The sequence below is a fragment of the Bufo bufo genome, chromosome 6 (assembly GCF_905171765.1).
Source record: "Bufo bufo chromosome 6, aBufBuf1.1, whole genome shotgun sequence".
In the NCBI taxonomy this organism is placed as follows: Eukaryota; Metazoa; Chordata; class Amphibia; order Anura; family Bufonidae; genus Bufo; species Bufo bufo.
The window spans coordinates 324,323,784-324,338,463 of NC_053394.1; positions in this window are offsets into that span (position 1 = coordinate 324,323,784).

A 14,680-nucleotide genomic window follows, 5' to 3' on the forward strand; every position below is an offset into this window, starting at 1 on the left:
AACATTTTTTCAGATGACACTAAACCGTGTAAAGTAATTAACATGGAAAAGGACAATATACGGCTGCAGATGGATCTGGATAGATTGGAGGCTTGGGCAGAGAAGTGGTAGATGAGGTTTAACACTTACAAATGTAATGTTATGCACATGGGAAGGAATAATGCAAGTCACCAGTACATACTAAATTGTAAAACACTGGATAACACGGGTGACATGGAAAAGGACCTAGTAATTTTAGTGAACCGCAAACGAAGGCGACTTTCACACTAGCGTTAATATTTTCCGGTATTAAGATCCATCATAGGGTCTCAATACCGGAAAAAAAAGCTTCAGTTTTGTCCCTATTCATTGTCATTGGGGACAAAACGTAACTGAACAGAACGGAATGCTAAAAAATGCATTCCGTTCTCATACTGGAGAGCAATCCGCAGCATGCTGCGGTTTGCTTTCTGCCCTGGAATGCGGAGCAAAACGGATAGGTCATGACCCACAATGCAAGTCAATGGGGATAGGTCCGTTTTCTCTGACACAATCTGACACAATAGAAAACGGATCCGACCCCCATTGACTTTAAATGGAGTTCATGACGGATCCATCTTGGCTTTGTTAACCACCTCCCGTCCGCCCATAGACTATAAACGTCCGGGAGGTGGTTCTCTATTTCTGAATGGACGTTCCAGAACGTCCATTCAGAGATCGCAGATGCACGCTAATCGTGCAGCTGCTGATCGGGTTGCCCGCTGTCAGTGACAGCAGGGCAACCCAGAGAGAAGGCAATGACAGTGCCCAGGTGTCCCTGCCTTCTGGATCGCTGTATACTGGAGAGTGCAGGAGCTGTGTGAGGTCTTTCACAGACCTCGATCAGCCCTGCTCTGAGGCTGTACAGCGCAGAATTATGCTGTACAGCCTCTCTGGGGGGGTGTATTTCTCCTGTAACTGGGGCTACTATGTCAGCCCCAGTTACAGGAGAAATCAACAGTGAAAAAAAAAAAAAGTGAAGTAAATGTCCCCCAGAGGTCTTGTATGACCTTATGGGGGACGAAAAGTGTAAAATTAAAAAATAAAGTGTTAAAAAAATAAAATAAGAAAAAAGGTTTCCCATGTAAAAAAAAAATTACCCAAGTAAGGAATAAAAAATAAATGTTAATAATAGAAAAAATGAAATAGACATATTTGGTATTGCCGCGTCCGTGCCAGTCGGCTCTATAAATATTTCACATGATCGACCCAGTCTGATAAACACCAAAAAAATAAAATAATAATAACTGTCAAAAAAAGCCATTTTTGTCACCTTACATCACAAAAAGTGCAACACCAAGTGATCAAAAAGGCGTATGTCCTACAAAATGGTACCAATAAAACCGTCACCTCATCCCGCAAAAAATTAGCCCCTACATAAGAAAATCTCTCAAAAAATAAAAAAAAATATAGCTCTCAGAACATGGATACATTAAAACATCATTTTTTTGGTTTCAAAAATGCTATTATTGTGTTAAAGTGAAATAAATAAAAAAAAGTATACATATTAGGTATTGCCGCGTCCGTAACAACCAACTCTATAAAAATATCACATGACCTAACCCCTCGGATGAACACCGTAAAAAAAAAGACTGTGTCAAAACAAGCAATTTTTGTCACCTTACATCACAAAAAGTGCAACACCAAGTGATCAAAAAGGTGTATGTCCCACAAAATGGTACCAATAAAACCGTCACCTCATCCCGCAAAAAATGAGCCCCTACATAAGAAAATCTAAAAAAATGTAAAAACTATAGCTCTCAGAACATGGACACATTAAAACATAATTTTTTTGTTTCAAAAATGCTATTATTGTGTAAAACTTAAATAAATAAGAAAAAGTATGCATATTAGGTATCGCCACATCCATAACAATCTGCTCTATAAAAATCTCATTTGACCGAACCCTTCATGTGAACGCTGTAAAAATAAATAAATAAAAACTGCTAAAACAACCAATTTTTTGGTCACCTTGCCCCATAAAGTGTTATAATGAATGATCAAAAAATCATATGTACCCAAAAATAGTACCAATAAAACTGGCACCTTATCCCCTAGTTTCCAAAATGGGGTCACTTCTTGGGAGTTTCTACTGTAAGGGTGCATCAGGGGGGCTTCAAATGGGACACGGCATCTAAAAACCATGTGGAGTTCCTTTTCTTCTGCGCCCTGCCGTGTGCCCATACAGCAGTTTATTGTCATGGTCTTACCTTCTTGCTGTTCTCCTTCATTTGACATGTGCTGGCGGCCATCTTGGTTTCTGGGTTTCTTGTAGCCTTCCACCCTGCGGCTCCTCCTTCCCACTGGGAGGAGCTGGATGCCTAGCTCATATATATAGGAGGTCTGTGGCTTCAGTTCCTTGCTTGGTCCTCTTGTGTTCACATGCTTCTAAGACTGCTGCTGCTTCTGGTTCCTGATCCTGGCTTCGTCTGACTACCCTGCTGGTTCCTGATCCTGGCTTCGTCTGACTACCCTGCTGGTTCCTGATCCTGGCTTCGTCTGACTACCCTTCTGGTTCCTGACCTCTGGCTTCGCAAAGACTCTGCTCGGTTTCACCATCCGTTTGGACTTTTGCTTTACAGCTTTATTTTCAATAAAGCCTTCTTATTTTCACTTATCTCTTGTTGTACGTCTGGTTCATGGTTCCGTGACATTAGGACCAAGCCATGAATTCTGACGGTACAGGGCCATCCACGCTGGTTGCCAGACTTGATCAGCAGGATCACCTGTTGGGTCGGTTCGCTGTGGCGTTGCAAACCCTGCTTGAACGCACGGCTCATTTCGCTCCCGTTGCCGATGGGTCGGTTGTCGCTCCTGGGCTCGCTCCTACTGCCGCTCCGGTTGTTGCGCCAGAGTCTACCCCGACACCTGTTGTTGCGCCTGCGGTGTTTCGGGGTATGACCGGTTCTGCCCCTCTTCCACAGCGCTTTGGGGGAGAGCCAACTCAGTGCCGAGGTTTCCTTAACCAGGTGGGCATTTATTTCGAGTTGCTGCCACATGCCTTTCCCACTGAGAGATCAAAGGTGGGCTTCTTGATCTCGCTGCTCTCGGACAAGGCCTTGGCCTGGGCCAGCCCTTTATGGGAGAACAACAATCCGGTGGTTGCCGAGTTTTCCGGTTTTGTTGCTTCTCTTCGGAAGGTATTCGATGTGCCGGCTCGTGCTGCCTCTGCTGCGAAGCTCCTTATGTCCATCAGACAGGGTTCACGATCCGTAGCTGAATACGCCATTGAGTTTCGTACCCTGGCAGCAGAGGTGGGCTGGAATAATGAGGCTCTGGTCGCTGCTTTCTCTCATGGTCTCTCGGATGCCTTGAAGGATGAGGTTGCAGCTAAGGACCTACCAGTTGAGCTCGAGTCTCTTATTTCTTTCCTGATTTTGATTGACACCAGACCCAGGGAGAGACCTTCCTTTAAGGAGAACCTGCGGAGGTCTTCTAACAGATTGGTGCCTACGTTTGCTGTCCCACCCGTGCCTCCCTCTCCTCCCACGCCTCCTGGGGATGACTTGTCTGGGGGTGAACCCATGCAGCTGGGGTTTGCTCGCCTGTCCGAGGGGGAGAGGGCACTCCGGAGACGCGAGGGCCGATGCATGTACTGTGGTCTCGGTGGGCATTTTCGGTTGGCATGTCCGAACCGTCCGGGAGAACGCTCGTACCTGAGATCCTGTCGGGGGCAGATCTTGGGTGGAGTCTCCTCGTCCCCGGTTTCCCGTGTTGACAAACCACTGATCACTGTTGTCCTCTCCTGGGTCGGGGGCTCGGTGACGACCCAGGCGTTGGTGGACTCTGGTGCTGGTGGTTTGTTCATTGATAGTGTGTTCGCTGCCGCCAATTCCATTCCTCTGCAGGCTCGAGGTTCCCCACTGGCTCTTGAGGCGATAGACGGCAGACCCCTTCTGCCGCCACACGTGACTCATGAGACCCTTCCAGTGGGGATAGCCATTGGTGCCGTTCACAGAGAGTCGGTCTGCCTCCAGGTTATTTCGTCTCCACACTACTCGGTGGTCTTGGGGTACCCCTGGCTCCAGAAGCATAATCCGACTTTCGATTGGAGATCGGTCGAGATCCTCTCGTGGTCACCGCAGTGTGGGGCTAGTTGCATCCATGGGTCTGTCAAGTTGCTGTGTACTTCCTCGGACTCTCTGTTGCCTCCTGAATACGAGGAGTACCGGGATGTATTCGATAAGGTGCGCGCGGTTGCCCTACCTCCGCACCGCCCATACGATTGTGCCATAGAGTTACAATCTGGTGCCGTTCCTCCTCGTGGCAAAGTCTATCCACTGTCGGTAGCGGAGAATGAGGCCATGGAGGAGTACGTGAGGGAGGCGCTTTCACGCGGACACATTCGCAAATCTTCGTCCCCGGCAGGGGCTGGATTTTTCTTTGTGAAAAAGAAGGGCGGTGAGTTGAGGCCTTGCATCGATTATAGGGGTCTCAATCGCATCACGATCAAGAACGCTTACCCGATACCCTTGATTTCCGAGCTGTTCGATCGCCTTAAAGGGGCCACGGTCTTTACCAAACTCGACCTGAGGGCGGCATATAACCTGGTAAGGATCAAGGCGGGCGATGAGTGGAAGACCGCGTTTAACACCAGGACCGGTCATTACGAATCCTTGGTTATGCCCTTTGGGTTGTGCAATGCGCCCGCAGTCTTTCAGGAATTCATCAACGATGTTTTCCGTGACCTGTTGCAGCAGTGTGTGGTGGTCTATTTGGATGACATCTTGGTATATTCTGAATCCATGGAGGCCCACATTCTGGATGTCAGACGAGTGTTGCAACGGTTACGAGAGAACAAGCTGTTCGGTAAGCTTGAGAAATGCGAATTTCACCGATCCCAGGTAACCTTCTTAGGTTACATCATTTCCGCTGAGGGGTTCTCCATGGATCCTGAGAAGGTTTCGGCTGTCTTACAGTGGCCCCAGCCCAGTGGTCTTCGTTCCCTGCAGCGCTTTTTGGGCTTCGCCAATTATTATCGGAAGTTCATCAGGGACTTTTCCATGCTGGCCAAGCCTCTCACGGATCTGACCAGGAAGGGCAGTAATTCCCAGGTCTGGCCGCTCGAGGCCATCCGAGCTTTTGAGGCCCTAAAGTCCGCCTTTGTGTCGGCTCCGATTCTGTCGCATCCCAACCCTGGGTTGCCCTTTGTCCTCGAGGTGGACGCGTCTGAGACGGGAGTAGGCGCCCTTCTGTCTCAGCGTAGAACACCAGAGGGTCCTCTGCTTCCTTGTGGGTTTTACTCCCGGAAACTGTCTTCCGCGGAGTGCAACTATCAGATTGGTGACAGGGAGTTATTGGCCATCGTGCAGGCCCTTAAAGAATGGAGGCACTTGCTCGAGGGTTCGGTGGTTCCGGTTCTCATCCTGACGGACCACAAGAATCTGACCTACCTTTCTGAGGCCAAGAGATTGACACCACGTCAGGCCAGATGGGCTCTGTTCTTGTCACGTTTTAATTACGTGGTCTCCTACCTACCCGGTTCCAAGAACATCAGGGCGGATGCCTTATCACGGCAGTACTCCGAGCTGTCCAGGGAGGAGTCGATTCCGACTTCGGTCATACCTCCGAATCAGATCCTGGCTGCCATTCGCACCAGCCTGACCTCTCCCCTGGGTGAGCAGATTTTGGCGGCTCAATCTGGTGCTCCCTCTGGGAGACCCAACGGCAGATGTTTTGTGCCTGAGGAGTTGCGCACTCGGTTGTTGCGAACCTACCATAACTCCAAGACCGCGGGGCATCCTGGAAAGAATCAGCTGTCCTGGGCTGTTTCACGTCTGTTCTGGTGGCCTTCCCTACGTTCCGACATCGCCGCATATGTAGCGGCATGCTCCGTTTGTGCCCAGAGTAAGTCTCCTCGGCACCTTCCGTTGGGCCTTCTGCAACCCATAGCCACCGGGGAGCGCCCATGGTCACACCTGGGGATGGATTTCATTGTGGACCTCCCTGCATCCCGAGGCCATATGGTCATTCTCATGATTGTCGATCGGTTTTCCAAAATGTGCCACTGTGTTCCTCTCAAGAAGTTACCCTCTGCACAAGAGTTGGCCACGATTTTTGCCAGGGAGGTCTTCCGGTTGCACGGTTTGCCCAAGGAGATTGTGTCGGATCGGGGGAGTCAGTTTGTGTCCAGGTTCTGGCGCGCCTTTTGCTCCCAGTTGGGGATTCATCTCTCCTTCTCCTCGGCCTACCACCCTCAGTCCAATGGGGCCGCAGAACGATCCAATCAGGCCTTGGAGCAATTCCTTCGTTGCTATGTCTCCGATCACCAAGACAATTGGGTTGACCTCCTGCCTTGGGCTGAGTTTGCCAGGAACACGGCGGTGAACTCTTCCTCTGGGACGTCTCCCTTCATGGCCAATTATGGGTTCCAACCTGCCGTGTTACCGGAGGTATTCTCTCCCCAGGATATTCCGGCTGTGGAGGATCACCTTTCCGTCCTACGTGCTTCTTGGGTACAGATCCAGAAGTCCCTTGAGGTCTCTGCGCAGCGCCAGAGACTCCAGGCTGATCGCAGACGAGCGCCTGCTCCTTCCTACCAGGTCGGAGACCGTGTATGGTTGTCCACCCGCAACCTCAACCTTCGAGTGCCCACTCCCAAGCTGGCGCCTCGCTTTGTTGGTCCCTTCCGAGTGCTTCGCAGGGTAAACCCGGTAGCCTATGCCCTTGCGCTTCCTCCTGGCATGCGGATCTCCAACGTGTTTCATGTCTCCCTGTTGAAGCCACTGGTGTGTAATCGTTTCACTTCCTCGGTTCCTCGGCCTCATCCGGTCCAAGTGGGCAATCGTGAGGAATATGAGGTGAGCAATATCCTGGACTCACGCCTGGTCCGCGGTCGGTTGCAGTTTTTGGTCCATTGGCGTGGTTATGGTCCAGAGGAGCGTTCCTGGGTTCCCTCCGCAGATGTCCATGCTCCTGCCTTGCTCCGAGCCTTCCACGCACGCTTCCCTCAGAAACCGTTTTGTGCTCCGCGGAGGAGGGGCCCTTGAGGGGGAGGTACTGTCATGGTCTTACCTTCTTGCTGTTCTCCTTCATTTGACATGTGCTGGCGGCCATCTTGGTTTCTGGGTTTCTTGTAGCCTTCCACCCTGCGGCTCCTCCTTCCCACTGGGAGGAGCTGGATGCCTAGCTCATATATATAGGAGGTCTGTGGCTTCAGTTCCTTGCTTGGTCCTCTTGTGTTCACATGCTTCTAAGACTGCTGCTGCTTCTGGTTCCTGATCCTGGCTTCGTCTGACTACCCTGCTGGTTCCTGATCCTGGCTTCGTCTGACTACCCTGCTGGTTCCTGATCCTGGCTTCGTCTGACTACCCTTCTGGTTCCTGACCTCTGGCTTCGCAAAGACTCTGCTCGGTTTCACCATCCGTTTGGACTTTTGCTTTACAGCTTTATTTTCAATAAAGCCTTCTTATTTTCACTTATCTCTTGTTGTACGTCTGGTTCATGGTTCCGTGACATTTATGACCACATGTGGGGTGTTTCTGTAAACCGCAGAATCTGGGTAATAAATATTGAGTTTTGTTTTGCTGTTAACCATCGATGTGTTAAAGAAAAAATTGGATTAAAATGGAAAATCTGCCCAAAAAGTTAAATTTTAAAATTTGATCTCCATATTCCTTTAATTCTTGTGGAACGCCTAAAGGGTTAACAAAGTTTGTAAAATCGGTTTTAAGTAACTTGAGGGGTGTAGATTCTACAAGGGGTCATTTATGGGGGTATCCACTATGTAGGCCCTTAAAAAGTGGGTTTTGGCAATTTTCTTAAAAATTTGAAGAATTGCTTCTAAACTTCTAAGCCTTCTAATGTCCTAAAAAAATAAAATGACATTTCCAAAATGATGCCAACATAAAGTAGACATATGAGGAATGTTAAGTAATAAATATTTTATGAGCTATCACTTTCTGTTTTAAAAGCAGAGAAATTGAAATTTAGAAAATTGAAAATTTTTCCAAATTTTGGGTAAATTTGTGATTTTTTCCTAAATAAAGGTGAAATATATTGACTCAAATTTATGACTATCATGAAGTACAATGTGTCACGAGATAACATTCTCTGAATGACTTGGATAAATAAAGGCGTTCCAAAGTTATTACCACATAAAGTGAGATATGTCAGATTTGCAAAATTAGGCCTGGTCAGGAAGGGGGCAAATGGCCCAGATGGGAAGTGGTTTAAGATAATACAACCGGATCCGTTCATAATGGATTGCAGTTGGTTGTATTATCAGTAATAGATGCGTTTTTGCTGAACCCTGCCGGATGCAGCAAAAACGCCAGTGTGAAAGTAGCCTAAGCTATAGAAACCAGTGTCAGGCAGCTGCTGCCAAGACCAGTGTTTGGTTGAAACGCGTCAACTTTGAGGAGCAAGTGTGCTGTCGGGTCCACTATATGTTATTTTGAATTCAACCAATAAAGACGGAGTTTAGATATTCTTATCTGAAGTGCTGGACTATCTTTTCTACTGCCAGTAAGATAATGGGCTGCATTCAAAGCGGCTGTCATGGTCTTACCTTCTTGCTGTTCTCCTTCGTTTGACATGTGCTGGCGGCCATCTTGGTTTCTGGGTTTCTTGTAGCCTTCCACCCTGCGGCTCCTCCTTCCCACTGGGAGGAGCTGGATGCCTAGCTCATATATATAGGAGGTCTGTGGCTTCAGTTCCTTGCTTGGTCCTCTTGTGTTCACATGCTTCTAAGACTGCTGCTGCTTCTGGTTCCTGATCCTGGCTTCGTCTGACTACCCTGCTGGTTCCTGATCCTGGCTTCGTCTGACTACCCTGCTGGTTCCTGATCCTGGCTTCGTCTGACTACCCTTCTGGTTCCTGACCTTTGGCTTCGCAAAGACTCTGCTCGGTTTCACCATCCGTTTGGACTTTTGCTTTACAGCTTTATTTTCAATAAAGCCTTCTTATTTTCACTTATCTCTTGTTGTACGTCTGGTTCATGGTTCCGTGACAGCGGCATAGATGCCCATGATAAGAACATAGTCCTCCCACTTTACAAATCACTAGTCAGACCACACATGGAGTACTGTGTACAGTTCTGGGCTCCTATGAATAAGTCAGACATAGCAGAGCTGGAGAGGGTTCAGCGGAGGGCAACTAAAGTAGTAACTGGAATGGGTGGACTACAGTACCCAGAAAGATTATCAAAATTAGGGTTAGGGTACTTTCACACTAGCGTTTTTCTTTTCTGACGCTGAGTTCCATCAAAAGGGCTCAATGCCAGAAAAGAACAGATCAGGCATATCCCCATGCATTCTGAATAGAGAGTAATCCGTTCAGGATGCATCAGGATGTCTTCAGTTGAGTCTTTTTGACTGATCAGGCAAAAGATAAAACCGCAGCATGCTACGGTTTTATCTCCGGCCAAAAAACTGAAGACTTGCCTGAATGCATTTTTTTTACATGGGAATGTACATATTAGTGCCGGATCCGTCCTTCTGGTCTGCGCATGCACAGACCAAAAAAAAGGGGAAAAAAAAATAAATGCCGGATCTGTTTTGCTGGATGACACCGGAAAGACGGATCCGGCATTTCAATGCATTTTTCTGACTGATCAGGCATTTTTAAGACTGATCAGGATCCTGATCAGTCTTACAAATGCCATCAGTTTGCATACGTTTTGCCGGATCCGGCAGGCAGTTCCAGCGACGGAACTGCCTGCCGGAATCCTCTGCCGCAAGTGTGAAAGTAGCCTTATTCACTTTAGAAAAAAGACGACTGAGGGGAGATCTAATTACTATGTATAAATATATCAGGAGGCAGTACAGAGATCTATCCCATGATCTATTTATCCCCAGGACTGTGACGAGGGGACATCCTCTGCGTCTGGAGGAAAGAAGGTTTGTACACAAAAATAGAAGAGGATTCTTTACGGTAAGAGCAGTGAGACTATGGAACTCTCTGTCTGAGGAGGTGGTGATGGTGAGTACAATAAAGGAATTCAAGAGGGGCCTGGATGTATTTCTGGAGTGTAATAATATTACAGGCTATAGCTACTAGAGAGGGGTCGTTGATCTAGGGAGATATTCTGATTGCCTGATTGGAGTCGGGAAGGAATTGTTTATTCCCCTAAAGTGAGGAAATTTGGCTTCTACCTCACAGGGGTTTTCTGCCTTCCTCTGGATCAACTTGCAGAATAACAGGCTGTCTTTTTTTCATCCTTACAAACTATGTTAGGCCTCTTTCACATGAGCGTGACGGATTGGCTCCGGATGCGTTCAGGGTGCGTTCGGTGAATTGTGCACCATTTTGCAAGCAAGTTCAGTCAGTTTTGTCTGCAATTGTGTTCAGTTGTTCAGTTTTTTCCGCGCGGGTGTGATGCATTTTGATAAAAAATGGAAGGTTTACAAACAACATCTCTTAGCAACCATCAGTGAAAAACACATTGCATCTGCACCTACCGTTTTTCACTGAAGACCCATTCACTTCCATGGGGCCAGGGCTGCGTGAAAAACGCAGAATATAGAACATGCTGCGTTTTTCACGCAACGCAAAACTGATGTGTGAAAAAAAACGCTCATGTACACAGACCCATTGAAATGAATGGGTCAGGATTCAGTGCGGGTGCCATGCGTTCACGTCACGCCTTGCACCCGTGCGGAAAACTCGCTTGTGTGAAAGGGACCTTACTATGTAAACTAAACTTACAGCATAATATATGCCTGTTAAGCCTCATTCACACGTCAGTGTTTGGTCAGTGATTTCCGGTATATGTGGTTATAAGGGTGTTTTTACACTGTGTTTGCAGTGTACACTTTTAACATACGCATATGTGAAATAGACCCATAGCGCCCCCCCGCCCTCCATTGTACTGATGGACTCCAAAAGAGTATTCTTTTGGCCTCTGTTAGACAGGTATCTGATAGTTTCCAATTTTTCACTGCATGGAGTAACACAGCAGCCTGCTCTTTTTCATACAGAACCATGCAGCATTGCCACCTATGTGGGTTAGATGCATGAACCAAAGGTTTCCCTCGATGTAAACCTATAGTGGACACTGCAGACACCATGTATAAGAGGCCTAATATTGATGCCGTCCTACTCATATCCTTATAACAAGGATCAAAACGCAGTATAGATTACTTATTCTACTTATACCATGCTTTTATAGGTTTGTACGCAGCAGTTCTTTTGGATAATAGCGTGAATTACTTTTTTATGACTTTTGTACAGTTGCAGGATGTCTAGGGAGAATTTCTTGTATTCCCACTACACTCAAGAGAAAAATATAATTCCATATTAAGTAGTCAATGAAATTAATAATGCACAGCAAAACTACAGTATTTCACATAATATAACAAATAGCCAAAAAATGGTTAAGTGGCAGAAAGTAGGAAGAACTATTAACAGTATATCAGGACTTACAATACCCTACCATTTATCTAGGTTAGATGCCGGAGCAAAGAGCAGCTCCTGCCCTGGAGAACTCAGCTAATTTATTTGTTCCTTGATGCTCCTCTCAGCAACTTATCAACACCCTCCAAATTATACCCTAGAATACTGTAACATGCGGAGGGTAGGACGGAGTCCATTGTCTAGCTGTATGTTATACTGCTGTTTGTAATTCTATAGTTCAGCTTAATGTCCACAAAGTGGAGTGAGGTTGGGGGACAATCTTCATTTTGTAATGGGACCCTAAGGATTCTAGTTATGCCTTTAACTAGACATCAGTTTAGCTAAACATACATGGGTTCTCAATGTAGAGTGGTAATCCACTCCCTATAGAACAAAATGATTAGGTATATTGAAATTCAACATGTTCGACCCTTTTTTCCCCTAACACTTGCAATCGAGGAAGAGTTGGGACATGATGGTCAGCTGGTGCCACCAAATCATCTAATTCGTCTAATGTGTATAGCCTTCCTTTGACTTATAGATACCATTAAAGGGGTTTTCCAGCAGTAGAATATTGATGACCTCTTTTTAGTACAGGAAATCAGTGTAGATCTCACATCTTGTACCCCACTGATGAGTGTCGGGGACTCCTTACAGATTACCACGCACAGCGCCATACATTGTATAGTGGCTGTGCTTGGTATTGCAGCCCAAGTCCATTGTTTTGAATGGGACTGAGCTGCACATAGGTCATGTGACCGATGAATGTGCCGCCACTGGCCTAGGAAGAGGTCTCATCGGAGCGCCACAGACTCTTAAAACAGTTGATCGCGGTGGTGGCGGGAGACATACCCCACCAATCACATATTAATGGCCTGCCTAAGGATTGGCCATCAGTATTCTACTCCTGGCAAATTCTTTAAATGTTCCAGGAGCTGTACTCATTTTAAGTGCTACACAGAAAAAATATTACATTATACACAGAGATCATATTTAAGCCTTATTCATGTCAGTGTTTTGGTCAGTGATTTCCATCAGTGATTGTGAGCCAAAACCAGGATCGGAGCCTCTATAGACATAAGGGATAAGGTAAAGATCTGCAGCCTTGTGTAGGACCGCGCTGCTTCTCAATTCTCAGGAAGGATTCCTCCTTGCTACAGTAGATGTAACATCATTATACACGATTATCCCGAAAGAATTGGGACTGAGGGCAATTGAGGAGGAATTAAAAATGATCTAGAAATGTCTAATCAACAAGGAAAATGTATTTTAGATTGTGTAGATTTTTGTCTTACTCATAATTATTTTTGGTTCAAAAATGTATATTATTTACAGCGGACTGGGACTGCGATGGGGGTGAAAATCGCCCCCAGTTTCGCTAACCTTTTTATGGCCCTCTGGGAAAAAGAAAGAACTAATCCTATTTTAGAGAAAAAAAAACTCAAAATGGAGAACTTCGGTTTTGGAAGCGTTACATTGATGATTGCTTATTAATATGGGAAGGAGAACAACAGGGATTGATAAATTTCATTGCGGACCTTAATAAAAATAACTGAAATCTTAAATTTACAAGTAACATCAGTGCCACTTCTATTGACTTTCTAGATCTAACTATTTTTATTGATGATAATGTTTTTAAAACAAAAACCTTTTTTAAAGAGACTGATGTAAATGCATATATTGAAACTACCAGTTGCCATTATGGCCCCTGGCTTAAAAATATACCGAAAGGTCAATTTAAGAGAATATATCGTAACTGCACGGACATTAGTGACTATAAAATACAAAGTCAGGTCATTCATGAGCGGTTTGTAGAAAAAGGTTATCTAAAAAAGGATTTGACTATCTGCTGTAAAAACATAGAGGAAAGTGGAAGATTGGGGGGGGGAAAGGCCAAACAGAGGGTAAAGGATTTTCCCTTTACTTTTCTCACTCAATATATTTTGAGTGCGGGTTATATGAAAAAGGCCATTAAGAAAAACTGGGCGGTTTAAAAAAATGACCAGATATTGGGAGAGGTTATTTCGGATAAACCTGAGATTATATACAAAAAAGCCCCGAATTTGCGCCAGCATTTGGTGCATAGTTTCATTTCAACTGAAAATGTTAAAAAGAAAGGGAATAAATTCATATGGTGCGGTCTTTGCCTCCCGTGTAAAAATAGAGCTAAAGGAAATAGGATTAGAAGTGCACTAGTAATTCACTCAAATAAAAAAGATTGATTTTAAAATAAAGGGGGAAATCACGTGTGAATGTACAGGGGAAGTGTATTTATTAGAGTGCCCTTGTGGCCTCCAATATGTGGGGAGAATTATGAGAAAATTAAAAATAAGAATCCACGAGCATATCCGTAACATCAAAAAGGGCTTGGAGACACATAGTGTCCCTTTGCATTTTAAAAAAGTCCATCAAAAAAATCTGTGAACTGAAGTTCACTGGAATTGAATTAGTTAAATCCTACTGGCGGGGAGGAGATCCCCTTCGCAAAAATCAATCGCTGTGAGGTCAAATGGATTTATAAATTAGAGACATTACAGCCACAGGGATTAAATGTGGAGTTTGACCTAAAGCCCTGTTTGATGTGATGGAATTGCTATGAACCGTTACTGGCTTTATGCTGCGACACCTTTAAAATGTTTGAGAGTGGGGAAAGTGCAGGGGCAGTTTTTGTTGCACCTACATTGTGAACAGCACCCAGTGGATAAAAAGGATTTGGTGCTTTAATTAACTTGAGAGGATTCGCTTGTAGGTGGGGAGGGTGCGGTCCCTGGTCTCCTGAGCATATCATGAGAATAGATTTCTGCTAGAGAACAAGAGAGGGAAGGATATCTACCTCTTGTGAATGAAAGATGTGTAATTTTTTATTGGTTAAGAGTGAACCATGTGATCGGGGGAGTGATAAATGGTAGATTGGTGCTTTGAATGGGACAAAAATTAATTTTCGCTTTTTAGAATATTGATTGATAAAATTATGTGCATTGAGTGCAAATTTATGAATATGAATTGAATTGTGTGTAGAAAAATGGTTTTATATGGATATTGGTTGGGGGGGTGGGGATTTTAAAGATCTAAAAAGACAGCCCCCTAAAGTAGGTGGAGTATTCGCCCCTGACGAAGCATGAGCGAAACCCTGGTCGGGCAGGAATACGAGGGTGACTTTATTGCTGATATGCTTTTAACTCTATCACGTTTGAGAGTATAAATAAAACGTTTTATATGTGACTCTGTAGATGGTGCTTCATTATCTATGCGCCTTTCCGATACATCACAGAGCAACTTACCCAGTGGGACAGTGTCTCGTGTGAAGATTGATGTTCCTTTTCCTGGG